Below are 13,453 nucleotides of genomic sequence, written 5' to 3'. Positions count from 1 at the left end.
CTTAATGGCTCTGGTGGAATTAACGATAAATAACTGCTTATTTATCTCTGAACAAATAATATAGCTATTATTCGTAATGCTGACCCCAAGTAAATGTTATCTAAACAGATTAGAGAAACATAGGCTGCAGGTATAAACTAAGCCAAGGTCTTTAGGAAAGAGGTTTGGTAAGTTTATAATTACGTTCCACAGGCGGGTGATCAGTCCGGCGGTAGAGACGTCTTCCACTGGTGATGCAGACTGCGTGCAGTGGGGAGGGCACAGAGTTGCGTTCCGGTAGCCATCAATGCTGACCTGGAGGATGCTGAACTGCTGTTGTGCCACAAAGGGTCCTTAGAGCATGGACCGGGCAGCTGGGTCACATGGGTCTTCACGGGGTCCTTTGCAGCCTGGCTGCGTCATTGAGGAGCCGTGGGTTTCAGGCAGTGTCTGCCACTGCGGAGGTCCTTTGTGGACTGGGCTGTGCTGCTTTCGGAGCGGCAAGAGTCAGACGGGGTCCGTCACTGCTGGGTCCTTTGCAACTGAAGGGCAACCAAATGCGATAAGGGCTGAGTTAAACCTTAGCTGTCTTGAAATCTCTTTCCTCGTCAGGCCAGAGACTCAGAACGTCGTATCTGCTACTGTCTCTCTGGATGTATCAGAGACTCAGAACTTTGGTGTTTCTGTTAGTGTCTGTCTAGATGAAAGACTCAGAAACGGGGAGTGTTCCTGTTGCTGCCTTCCCGGTAACAGGACTCAGACTCAGAACAAGGAGTATCTTTTGGGAAGGCACCTTTATCTCTTTTTGATGAGGAGGAGATTGGAATCTGGCGCCTCTCCGTTCCAGGAATGTGATTGGCCACTTGTGTCCAAGGTGGTCATGATGTTGCCCGCCCTAGTGTGGAACTCATTTGCATACAGTGGAGTACAAAGTTAAAAAGTGTCTTTAACATTTCACCCATGCAATATTTTTTTTACCAAACCTCTTTCAAACTATTATCAGCATCATAAGGAGCAAAAAGAGTCCAAACATAATAGGAAACTGTTGAACTATCACTTATTCATACCATAATATGTTAATAGGCCTGCTTCCGTGAACTGTTGTGTTAACAGTCAATGGCCATCAACATAAACTGTACTTCATCTGAGGATGAAGTGAATCCCTTGCAGTTTGCATCCATTTAAGGTCTCCAAACATGGGTATGAATGGATTTGGGTAGATCTGTGTGGCCTTTCTTTGTTTCGGCCACTGCTGTTGCATCCAGAGATCTAGAGGAATTTTTATGGCAGTCATTTCCTAAACCTTAGGATTGGGTGTGATGGTGAGGGTCAACCCGTAGTCCAATGAGAAGTCCTCTCTTAGGTGGTTGTGGATGCAGAAGGTCTCCCTTCCTGCCCTGTTAGAGGTGTCTGGCAGTTGTCTTGGCATCTTATCTGATGGTTCTGAACATCTTTTTATGTTCCGCCTCCAAGATCCAATCACAGTGGGGCACATCTCCCTCCACACCGGCAGTTAGAGAGGGGCCCTGCCATAAACTGGTCCTTGGAATATATATATACATACAGAGCTGGGTAGGTTACTTACAAATTGTAATATGTTACTGATTCCAAATTACATGACAAAAAATTTAGTCAGTAACGTAATCCATTACATTACACATTTTAGGTAATGTAATCAAACATTTTGATTACTTTTAGATTACTTTTGTCCTAATTCGTTTATCACATTGATTTAAATAGGATAATCTTGTACCATAATGATGTAAAAATACAAAGAGTAAGAAAATATATTCCATTCATTGTAATTAACAATATGAAGTGCATTAAACATTATATTACAAACCAGTGTTTATACTATAAATGTATGGTTTTGCTAGTACTTATGTGCAATTAAACCTGAAATGATTTTTGTAAATCCAATTGTCAAATGCTGTTTAGCCACCTGACTAGTGAGTGATCTACAGTATGTGTGAATATCCACAAAACTGGACTTTCTGAGTGTATACAAGCAGCAGGCTATTTTAGAAAGGAAAATTTCAAAGATGAAAAAGAGGAATTAGAGAGAATCAATAAATTATGAATAATTTATTGCTATTGTGTAAATAATATGTAATCAATCTATAAACTGCTATTAGACACATCTAACACCATCAGTCACTGTCTTGTGACTGCAGCTTTCAGCCAGGGGAAGATGTCGTCAGGTGGTGTCCAACTTTCCTTGGACGTTTCGACCCTGAACCACAATGTCCTCCAGTTGGTGAGTCGGCAGTGATGGCCAGCTCATTCCAGCTCAACTCCTCCCGCTTACTCCAGAGCCAACAAGAGGCTCTTTCTGCTGCCTTCCCCAACCTGCGAGCAGCTAACTTCCTCTCCCTTCCTGCTATTCCCAGAGCTGTGAACATCTTCCACACAGACTGCGCAGGGAAACCCCTGTAGCCAACCTCAACTGGAAATAGCCATGTCTGCCACCCTTTGTCCTTGCATTGTTGGACCCGGTCCTGGTACTTGGTAGCCTTTCTCTCCGAGGCCTCTTCACAACTGTCTTCCCACAGTACCGTTAGCTCGATCAGGATAATCCTCTTCACCTCCTCAGACCATATGACCACATCAGGCCTCAGGGATGTCTGGACGAACTGGGGAAAGTGTAGGTTCCTACCCAGGTCCACCCTCATCTCCCACGATTGTGCAGGAGGCTCTTCTTGATCTTCTTGGAGGAGGGTGGTTTCTCCCTCTCCCTGATGAACTGGATATATGAGGCTGGTCTCACATTGGTATGGCGTTTTTTCCGTCTCTCCTGCTCCTAGATGTCGGCCAGTGCACTGAGGACCTTGTCGTGACGCCATCTATATCTCCCCTGGCTAAGTGCAGTCTTGCACCCCGCCAGTATGTGCACCAATGTGCCTCTCCCTCCACATAACCAGCACAGTGAGTCCTTCCCCATTCCCCACCTGTGCAGGTTTGTTGGTGTTGGAAGAGTGTCGTACACAGATTGGAGCAGGAAAGAAATGCGAAAGGGCTCTAGTCTCCAAAGTTCAGGCCACATGATTTTTCTCTTTGGATTCCACTTTGTCCAGGCTCCTTGTGATCCAAGTTCCACGGGCTTTGACCTTCGCCTTTCGTCTTCCAGGTGTTGGACCTCAGTTTGGATCATGTCTCTCCTCTGTCTTGTGTCTGCTTTCCCTCACTGCTGGAAGTGGTTGGTCCTGAGTCCTAGTCTCCCCATGCATGGGCTCCCGATGATGTACCTTCAACTTCAGCATGCTCTTGGCCTGTGCAACTGATGTGTCAGCTACCCACTTGCGTCCTGATCTTGTGATGCCTGCATCTCTGACCTTTACATCGCTGGAGTCGCTGTACATCATCGCAGCCCTGCACTCCCAGACCTAATGTATAGCCCTACTGATGTGAAGCTTGGTGGAATTCCGAGCCACCTGCAGAGGTTTTTATTCGCTCGCCTCTCGACTCCTTCCACAGATGTCATAGGCACTTCATAAATTGACAGTAGCCACATGAGTCTTGGTAGCAGACCATGCTGAAACAGCCAGGCTTGAACTTTCCAGGTAAGTCTGATCCCTCTATCTTTCTCAACCATTCGTCTGCCTGTTCCTCTGTCCTGGATACGTTGCTTATGTCAGTGAGAAAGGCCTCGTACCACTTCCCTAGGCATTTTATTTTTTTATTATAGTTTTCCTCGATTGAAGGTATAATCTCCCCTGAAGTTGGAGTTGGAACTTGCTGGTCACTTTCCCATTTCTGATCACCATGCTTCTTGACTTCCTTGGCTTGAACTTCATTCTCGCCCATGTTGCCACATCGTCAAGTACCTTCAGGATCCACCTTGCTTGTACATGGCATGAAGTTGTTATGATGCAAAAAAGTAACTGTAGTCTGATTACGAGTATTTTAAAATGTAATTTACTCTAATTACAAGTAGCCTACTTATTTGTTTGCAATCTGATTATATAACGAAGCCCTGCCTTTTGAGCAAAAGTGCCAATACCTAATCAGTAAAGTGTGACTGCAGCTGCCATTAGAAGTCCCGGTTGCTATAGAAACAGTAAGCATTCTGAGACTTGCACTTAGGACTGCGCATGCTTAGGTCACCCATTTAGCCAGCAGTGGCCCTGCATGCCCCCACAACTATAACTATTTGTACAACCCTGAGAACATGCCAGATCACAATCACTAACTACAAAAAGTGCTATAAATTAATATGGCTCAAACAAAAGATTTAGTATTCCAAAAATTGGAGACTCATATTAAAGACTGAAAAATTTGTATCCATATTTCCTAAAAGTTATATCACTGGAGACTGGGAATTAATGCTGCACTGGTGGAGGCTTCATTGTGTGAAGGATTTAATTTAAGTTATGGTGCTTATAACTTTTGTTGGAACTTATATGGAACTTTTTTGAGCAAATTGAAAAAAAAAGAAAAAGAAAAAAACAAGTGCCACATCCTGTCTATCTTGAAAGGGAAATTATGCTAGTTCTGCTGCACACAAAAGATTAATCTTATTTCAGTTTGGATAATATCAGTACAATAAGCTAATTTACAAATAAAAAGTGCCCCAAAATTTAAAGTATAAAGGATTCCCATATTTAGCAAACATTTGGTACTTAATATGTTCTGTTTCGGTGTGAAGAAACGGTTGCTTCTTAGCAACTTGTGGGCACTGAACCACAAGAGGCAAACCTGAAGCACAGAACAAGAATGTTTAACCAGTTGAATATCTTTCCTAAAAAAAATGGAAGTCTTTTAAAAAATTATTATGTATTTATTTGTTTTTGGATGTGTTATCACATTACCAGTGGAAATGCAACATGATTTATCCTGGTTTCATTGATTATATTTGGGTTTTATAGCCATTGCATTCCATATTCATGCAGATCTATACATTATATACAAATATAATAGGTATAAAATAAAGGTATCAGTGATCTATACTACTACAAATAATGCTTGTTAAACCAACAGTGACACTCTGCTTACAAAACTGCTACAGAAGAAAAGAAACTTTGTGGTTAAAGCAATGAACCGGATTCTGGTTAAGACGTCATGCTCACATGCAAACATACAAACAATGAATTTTGGTGACATTACACAACACACATCAGAAAAAAACAAGTGGTGGAACATGACCAGCTGGCTTTCAATAAAACACCTTATGGCGAGTATTGTAATTGCTTTTTCAGGGAATGTTTGCTCTGTGTTTAGAAGTTCAACATGGAGGCTGCTGAATTCTGGTGTTATAAAACACCACCAAGATATCTAGGTGAGCAACATTTTGTACATACAGCAAACAATGTTTATTGTACAGTATGTTTGAGTACATGAATGCACTTGTTTTTGTTTGAATCTTACTTAAATTAGTTTGTAAGTAACTTTAAAAGGACAGCACTCTAACCTGCAAGTGTATTGCAACGTTTCATGCTCTTTCAAAATGGTAAAATTGAAAATAAATTTACCATTGAAACACTGTAACAGATATCAATAAATACGGATCTGACATAAGCTATATATAGTTTGTTTACATGTAAAAATGTACATTTGCATGATTTAAAAAGGTGCTGTAATTTTGAAGATGAATTCATCATAGATAAATAAAGATAAAAAATATTTTTACATTTCTCTTTGCAATGTAATCATGTTTACATGAAGGTACAATAAGATACAGTTTATGTCCCAACATTTCTATACTAAATGGTTTTCACTTTTCAAAACCCATTATGTATGTATGCAATGTGAACTTTGAGTTTATTTGTATTTGGGAATATGATAGGCTACTTTTATTGGTGGAACATAATCTTCCCTGCATTGTTGAACCAAAACCCTCACATTTATTATACAAGTTATTACTTGTGTGAGAGAAATACTGTAGCTCTCACTTTAGGAAAGGCCACAATACCCCAAAATGAAAATTTTGTCATTAATCACTTACCCCCATGTCGTTCCAAACCCGTAAAAGCTTCGTTCGTCCTCAGAACACAATTTAAGATATTCTGGATGAAAACCGGGAGGCTTGTGACTGTCCCATTGACTGCCAAGTAAATAACACTGTCAAGGCCCAGAAAAGTATGAAAAACATCGTCAAAATAGTCCATCTGCCATCAGTGGTTCAATCGGAATGTTATGAAGTGACGAAAATACATTTTGTACGCAAAGAAAATAAAAATAACGACTTTATTCAACAATTCGTCTCCTCTGTGTCTCTCCACATCACCGTAGCGCCATTTTGGAGAGTATCCACTGTCTTTCATACTTTTCTGGGCCTTGACAGTGTTATTTATTTGGCAGTCAATAGGACAGTCACAAGTCACAAGTTTTCATCCAAAATATCTTAAATTGTGTTCAGAAGACGAACGAAGCTTTTACGGGTTTACCATTAGACACAATGGTGAAGGACAACGGAGGAGAGCATTCCAAAAATCAGATGTACCAGGAAGCTCAGAGGAAAATCCAGGGAGAAGAAGAGAGGCACAGAGAGGATGAGAGATTAAAGCAAGAAGAGGAGCTCAAGATAAGGAAGGACGAACAAAAGAAACTTGTCAAGACTGCTAAAATGGGAGCCTTGGTGGGAGCAGGTGTTGGAGGAGTGATTGGAGGTGTAGCACTGGCTGCATTTACTGGAATAGCTTTAATCACAGGAGGTGCAACTCTTGCAGGAGGAGTGAGTGCACAACTTATCACAGAAACAATTAACAGGAAGCAGAGTAAAAAAGCAGCGAATAATAAAACAGTTAAAGTTGTTGAAACACCCTAATGATTTTATGATTTCGGGGGGTTTAAAAAAAGGGATGCTAGTAGTATCACGTAGAAGGGGTAAAGAAATCTAAAGCAGCTTAATAGCACAATAGATTTTATTCTAGCTATACTTTTTGGTTAATAAAAGGGTGTGAGGATCTAAACAAGAGGATATCTTTAACAATAAGTCAGACTTTAAGAAATCACTGATATCAATACTGTATATGCTTAACTCTGCACACTCTTTAAAATAAAGGTTCCATAAGATGATTTTCATAGCAATACAATAGAAGAACCATTTTGGGTTCCCCAAAGAATCTTTCTGTTAACAGTAAAGGTGCCATAGAATGCATTGATACAATATTTTAAATTGTTCTCTGATATCTACATAGAAGGTATGTGACTTAGGTAAGGGTAAAAATTCTCCAGAAACGGTTTTACATGTCTATTTGCAACCCTAGGATTTCTCCCTAGAATGAAACGGTCTGTTATTGGCTTATTCGGAAGGGTCATGAATAATAATGTTGAGCTCTGCTCTGATTGGCTGTTTCACAGTGCAGCTCATTTCAGTAGCTCACAGGAAGGAAACACAGGGAAAATATATATTTCAATACTTTCTCGCGCAGTTATATCGTTAGGTAATTATACTGTAAATAAAATGCGGGCATCAGGGAACCGCTAATAATATGCTGGGCATTGAAACTGCTTTCAAATGCACAATCGCTTTTTAGTTTCACTTTGGAGATTCGCGATCGCACAAACTCTGTTTATACTGTGGAGCGGAAGTACTTACCACACATTTTACAAGATCAGATGCTTGTCAGTGGTGCTCGGGATCTGTAAATCACTCGCCATCATCCTCAGTCATCTCTCCTTACTCTGTTAACAGGCTACCGATAGCAAAGAGCTAACCATGTCCCTTTAGTGGCTCCCGTTATTTTATTAGAACGTGTTATTTGCTTTCCGTGCCTTTCTGAATACAGACACCAACCCATCCCTGCACTTCATATCCCCTGCACAGCCTGGAACATAACATTTATTTCCATGATCTGCCATCTTCGCTGTTGTCCTCGCTTGTTTCTTCACAATACCTGTAGAACTTCTGATGGTTCAGCTGGTGGCTGGCCTAGAACAAGGGCGGGTATATGCAAACGTAACTATTAGTGAACCCGACTGTAACGTCACAGTCGGTGTTATGTTCTGATTCGCCTATTTTTCAGTGGTCTTTTTTATTCACGAGATTTACATAAGAAGGAGGAAACAGTGATGTTTGAGGCTCACGGTATGTCAACTGTTATTATTCAACTATGCCAAGGTAAATACAGTTTTCCATTCTATGGCACCTTTAAAATAACCTCTTTTTCTTATAATAAGCTGAAGAACCTTTCCTACTGTATAGAACCTTTTGTGGACTTCAAAGGTTCCATGGATGTTAAAGGTTCTTAATAGAACCTCTGATGTTAAAGAATCGTTATTTTTTAGAACCTCTGGCCTTAAGCTAAATAGTGTAACATGTTGTATGAGCAAGATTTTTTGCATACCAAACCACTTAAGCACAACCTCAATCACACACTCACTCCTGACAGTTCATGCTTCATGAATTCAGATCATAACAATCATGGATGAATTAGATTGCAACAAACTAATGCTACAGGATGTACTGTACCAGGGTGTGCTACAGACACTAAGATTATGGTCATGGATTAGGTTAGGGGTTAGTATTTGTTTCAGTGTTGTGTTAGCAAACAGCACTGTGATTGACAGGACCAATGAAATCTTTAGAAATGGTTGTGGGATGGGGTTGCACTAAATTGGTTTGGGGCGCTCTTCTGTCCACATGTGTTTTGTGTTGCACGCAGTTCGTGTTTTATCGGCTGTGTGCATTCATGTTATGTCTTGTGCTGTGCGGCACGCAGCTTGTGTTTTTCATTGACTGCGTGCTTTCATCTGGTCATGTCTTGTGTGAACATGTGGCTTATGAGTATTCTCATTAGCTGCGTGTTCATGTCCTGTTTTGCACATGGCTGGTGATTTTGTTTTGCTGGCAATGTGCTTGTTTTTGTTTTGTGTGAGCACATGGTTTTGTCTTAGTATTCTGGGTGCCATGTGCTCTCATGTCAGTTGTCTTGACCCCACCCATCTTGTTTCCTGAATATTGGTTATTTGCCCCACCTGTGTTTATCTTGTTACCCTCCTCATTTCCTCCGTTTATAATCTCCTTGTGTTTACAGTCCTGTGCCAGTTCGTTGTCGATGTTACCCTGGTTGTACCCTGTCCTGTCCTGTCCTGTTCAGCCTTGCCTTGCCAAGCCAAGCCAAGCCTTGTCCAGCCTTTTGCCAGTCTATTTTCCCCAACGAGGTAGTTTTTGTTTGTTTGTTTATTTTATCTAATATTAAAGCCCTTTTTCCTCCTGCACTATTGAGTCCTCGCCTCATCCCTCTACCCAAACCCTGACAGTACGAACTGGCCGAAGATGAGGACTCAGCGGAGGAAGGGCTTGCACCGTCCACCAGCCTCCACACTCTCCAGCCCTCTGTACCAATGCATGCTCCAATTTAAGACCTTAAGCTCCCTCCATCAACAGGGGGCTGACCTGAGGGAGTTTGTGCTGAGGTTCAGCATTGCTGCAGAGGGACCTTTTTAATTATGCCCTTGATGAGCCCCTCAACTGGTGGAGGATGAGAGGGCTGGATCACCTGACGTTTGTGGGTTCATCGATTTCCTAGCTCGTCAGTGGAATCCTCCAGCCGAAGAGGCTGCAATGCCACCAATGGTGGCTGAATAAGCTGCAACATCCCCAGAGGCGGCTGAAAGGGCTGCAGCGCCCCAGTGGTGGCCGACAATGCCGCTGTGCCCCCAGAGGCGGATGCCGCCGCCACAGCTGCGTCACGCTCTCGGGAACGGAGGAGAAAGAAGGCTTCTTCACCCTTCAACGCCTGGAGGCCGTTCCAGAGCCTGCTGCTGGCAGGAGCTCCCTGCCCTGCCGGCACCACCCAAGCTCCCTGCCCTGCCGGAGCCTCCCAAGCTCCCTGCCCTGCCCTGCCCTGCCCTGCCCGGAGCCTCCCAAGCTCCCTGCCCTGCCGGCGCCACCCAAGCTCCCTGCCCTGCCAGCCCCACCCAAGCTCCTTGCTCTGCCGACACCACGTAATCTCCTTGCCCTGATGCCGGCTCCGCCCTTGATGGGTGCTCTGTTGGCTCTGCCGAAACTCCCAGCTCCTCCATGCCCCCTGCCAGGACTCCAGACCACTAGCGTAGCCAGAAATGTTTAAGTGGGTGGGCCTACATAAAACTGGGTGGGCCAGGTGTGTAGCATATGAAAACTGCATGTCAAATTCCCAACAGAAAATACAGCACCAAGTTTCATTACACAGTACTTCTAAAGCATGCATTAACATTAGTAATTTGTTATGTTAATGTTAATTTCAAAATTTACTAATAGGACATTTATTAAAATTAAAAGTTGTATATGTTAACATTTGCCTGAGCTGGTTAACAAAGATGAATAAACACAGTAACAAATGTATTGCTAATGTTAGTTAATGCATTAACTAACGTTAACTAAAGGAAGTTTATTAAAAAGCATTACCTCAGTGTGAAACAACGGGGCTTCGCTGATGATTTCATAATCAAACGTCTCTGTCAGTTCACGCACATCGAGAACCGCAGATATGCGTGCAGCTGCAAATTATGCAGTTTGTTGTGGCGACCAGGATCTAGCACAATGTTTATGTGTTTCTTTCCACAAAGGACGCATCTGTTTAGCGGATCAAACACTGTACCTATGCTAATATGATGTTTCAAACACACTTGGTTCAGAAGTTTCCGATCGATAAATCCAGCACCCTCAGGTGGTCTGTCGGGTTTCATTTGTAGATGGTCCGGATTTATTGCTAAGACTTTTACTTTTTAACGAATTGATCTGATTTATGTTTGCTTCACTAGGCTATTTTCAAATTTAACTTCACAAACGCGTTCATTTTACTGTCATATCCTTACGTCGTAAACATAACATTGCGGGTGGGACTAACCGAAACGGACGAATCATAATTTTGACAAGTGTATGATGATATGCACCTATAGGAACAGGGAAAACTAAGAAATGACCTGTAATTAACCATGAAAACAAGCGTTTAATATTTTTAATAAATAAAGTTACAGTGAAATAAGACGTTTATTAGTATCGTTTAATAAATTACATCCATTTGGAAAATTACAAACTTCTCATTGGGTGGGCCACAGATGAAAGTGGGCCCAGGCCCACCCGTAGCTACACGACTGCTCCAGACGTGCTAGAGCCCGCCTGGTCCGTCCCTCCGGCCCCGCCTTGACCCCCTGCCGGGACTCCTGAACTGCCTGAGCCTTCCTGGCTCAACCCACCCGCCCCTCCCTGGCCCCCTTTTATGACTTTCTGAGCTGTCCTGCTGGCGCTGGCTTGGTTCCCTCCCTCCCCTTCCTGTCTTGTTTTTGGTGTCCTCATTAGTCCCCTCTTTGGGGAGGGGGTAGTGTCAGGGTTCTGTCACTTCGGTCTAGTTTATTCGTGGTTTTGTGACAGAGCCCTGACACTCCCCTCTTGTATTGTTTGGTTCTATGTTCCATGTGAGTGCACGGCTTCGAGTGTGCTCGAGCCGTGCGCTCTCTCATCTGCGTGTGTTTTTTGTTGTTGCATGCAGTTCGTGTTTTTATCGGCTGTGTGCATTCATGTTATGTCTTGTGCTGTGTGGCACGCAGCTTGTGTTTTTCATTGGCTGTGTGCTTTCATCTTGTCATGTCTTGTGTGAACACGTGGCTTATGAGTATTCTCATTAGCTGCGTGTCCGTGTCCTGTTTTGCACATCGCTGGTGAGTTTGTTTTGCTGGCCATGTGGTTGTGTTTTTGTTTTGTGTGAGCACATGGTTTTGTCTTAGTATTCTGGGTGCCATGTGCTCTCATGTCAGTTGTCTTGACCCCACCCATCTTGTTTCCTGATTATTGGTTATTTGCCCCACCTGTGTTTATCTTGTTACCCTCCTCATTTGCTCCCTTTATAATCTCCTTGTGTTTACAGTCCTGTGCCAGTTCGTCGTCGATGTTACCCTGGTTGTACCCTGTCCTGTCCTGTCCTGTCCTGTTCAGCCTTTTGCCAGTCTGTTTCCCCCTATGGGGTAGTTTTTGTTTTATTTTATCTTATAATTAATAAAGCCCTTTTTCCTCCTGCACTATTGAGTCCTCGCCTCATCCCTCTACCCAAACCCTGACAGTATCAAGCAGAAGTGAAAAATCTGTGTTAGCCCAACAGCAAAAAGCGCGTGTACGTATGCGCCTGAGAGATGCTGAGGGCGACTGAACATCATTTACAGACGGATTTTCGAGATGGTCCTCACTGCAGAACACAAGATCCAGGGGGTGTGGTTGGATCTAGATCCAACTCCTCCCACCTTACATTTACCTAAACCTACCCGTCCCCACCCCCTGATCCCTAAACCTACCAATCTCCACCCCTTGGATGTGGATCCAACCCCGCCCCCTGGATTTTTTGTTCTGCAGTGAGGGGCTACTGGGATTTTCTATCATTAAAGTTATGGTGAGTATACTGAGTTTTGTATTTATTAAGTCATGTTTCACGTACTACATTTTATACGTATTTTGAGTATTAGAATAATAGTGAATTCATGCCTCTGGTGTCATGTTGGCGTTTATAACCTAGTTTAGCCCGTAGGACTCGGAAGGGGTGTGCGATATATCGTCTGTGATGATATTGTAATTGTTGTTTTAACGATGTGGGATTTGACATTATCATGCAGGGCTGGACTGGTAATCTGGCATACCGGGCATTTTTCCGGTGGGCCGACGCACTGAAGGGGCCGACAGAATTTTTTGTTGTTGTTGCCAAGGACCATCACGAGCAGCCAGTGGCCCATTTCTTTGTCTCCTGTATTGACAGCGTAAACCACCCAATCACAATGCGCTACAGACGGAGCCATGAAGTGTTTTGCTCCGCCCAAAGAACGATTCACCGCAACTTCTTCCTCGTCGGCTTTTCCTACGTTTTCACAGCAGCTTTATCAAGAACAGGCTTGCTCTGCGGTGAGTGATGCGGCGTAAAGAGCCAGGAGGAGGAGGAGAGGAGAGGATCTATCCTGTGCACGCGCGCCATTAGTGCAGAATACACAAACACTTCTTAATAAAACGTAAATTCGTCCACCGCGATTTTCTGGCCAAGTCAAGTGTGTTCATAGAGGTTTTCATGGGCCAATGCGAATAAATCTAGATTTAAATTCGAAAAGACACGATATTGTCAGACCTGACGTTTTTTTATTATCCAAAACAACTCGATGCTATGATACATATCTACACTAACAGTCAAAAGTTATTGAACAGTAATGTTTTTTTTTAAAGAATTCTCTTCTGCTCACCAAGCCTGCATTTATTTTATCAAATACAGCAAAAGCAGTAATATTGTGAAATAGTTTTACTATTTAAAATAACTGCTTTCTATTTGAATATATTTTAAAACGTAATTTATTCCTGTGATCAAAGATGAATTTTCAGCATCATTACTCCAGCATCATTACTCCAGTCTTCAGTGTCACATGATCCTTCAGAAATCATTCTAATATGCTGATTTGCTGCTCCTAAATATATATTCATTATATATATTTAGGAAATATACTAAGTACATTTGATTAAAAGTATTAAAATGTGGCAGTGTATCATTTAATAATTTTTCCCGTTTCTTTTGGGACAACAGGG

The 13,453-nt window shown here is 42.6% G+C and overlaps 1 long non-coding RNA gene across 1 annotated transcript; it reads left to right on the top strand.

The window, feature by feature from the left end:
* The first annotated feature begins 5,101 nt into the window (after nucleotides 1-5,101).
* Nucleotides 5,102-13,405, top strand: LOC131522360 (uncharacterized). The gene is made up of 2 exons (XR_009266519.1): nucleotides 5,102-5,254; nucleotides 6,369-13,405. It is a non-coding gene; the product is annotated as an uncharacterized LOC131522360 (long non-coding RNA).
* The last annotated feature ends 48 nt before the right edge of the window (nucleotides 13,406-13,453 follow it).

This window comes from Onychostoma macrolepis, chromosome 16, assembly GCF_012432095.1.
Source record: "Onychostoma macrolepis isolate SWU-2019 chromosome 16, ASM1243209v1, whole genome shotgun sequence".
Classification (NCBI taxonomy): domain Eukaryota; kingdom Metazoa; phylum Chordata; class Actinopteri; order Cypriniformes; family Cyprinidae; genus Onychostoma; species Onychostoma macrolepis.
This window is presented reverse-complemented; position numbering and strand designations above follow the sequence as displayed.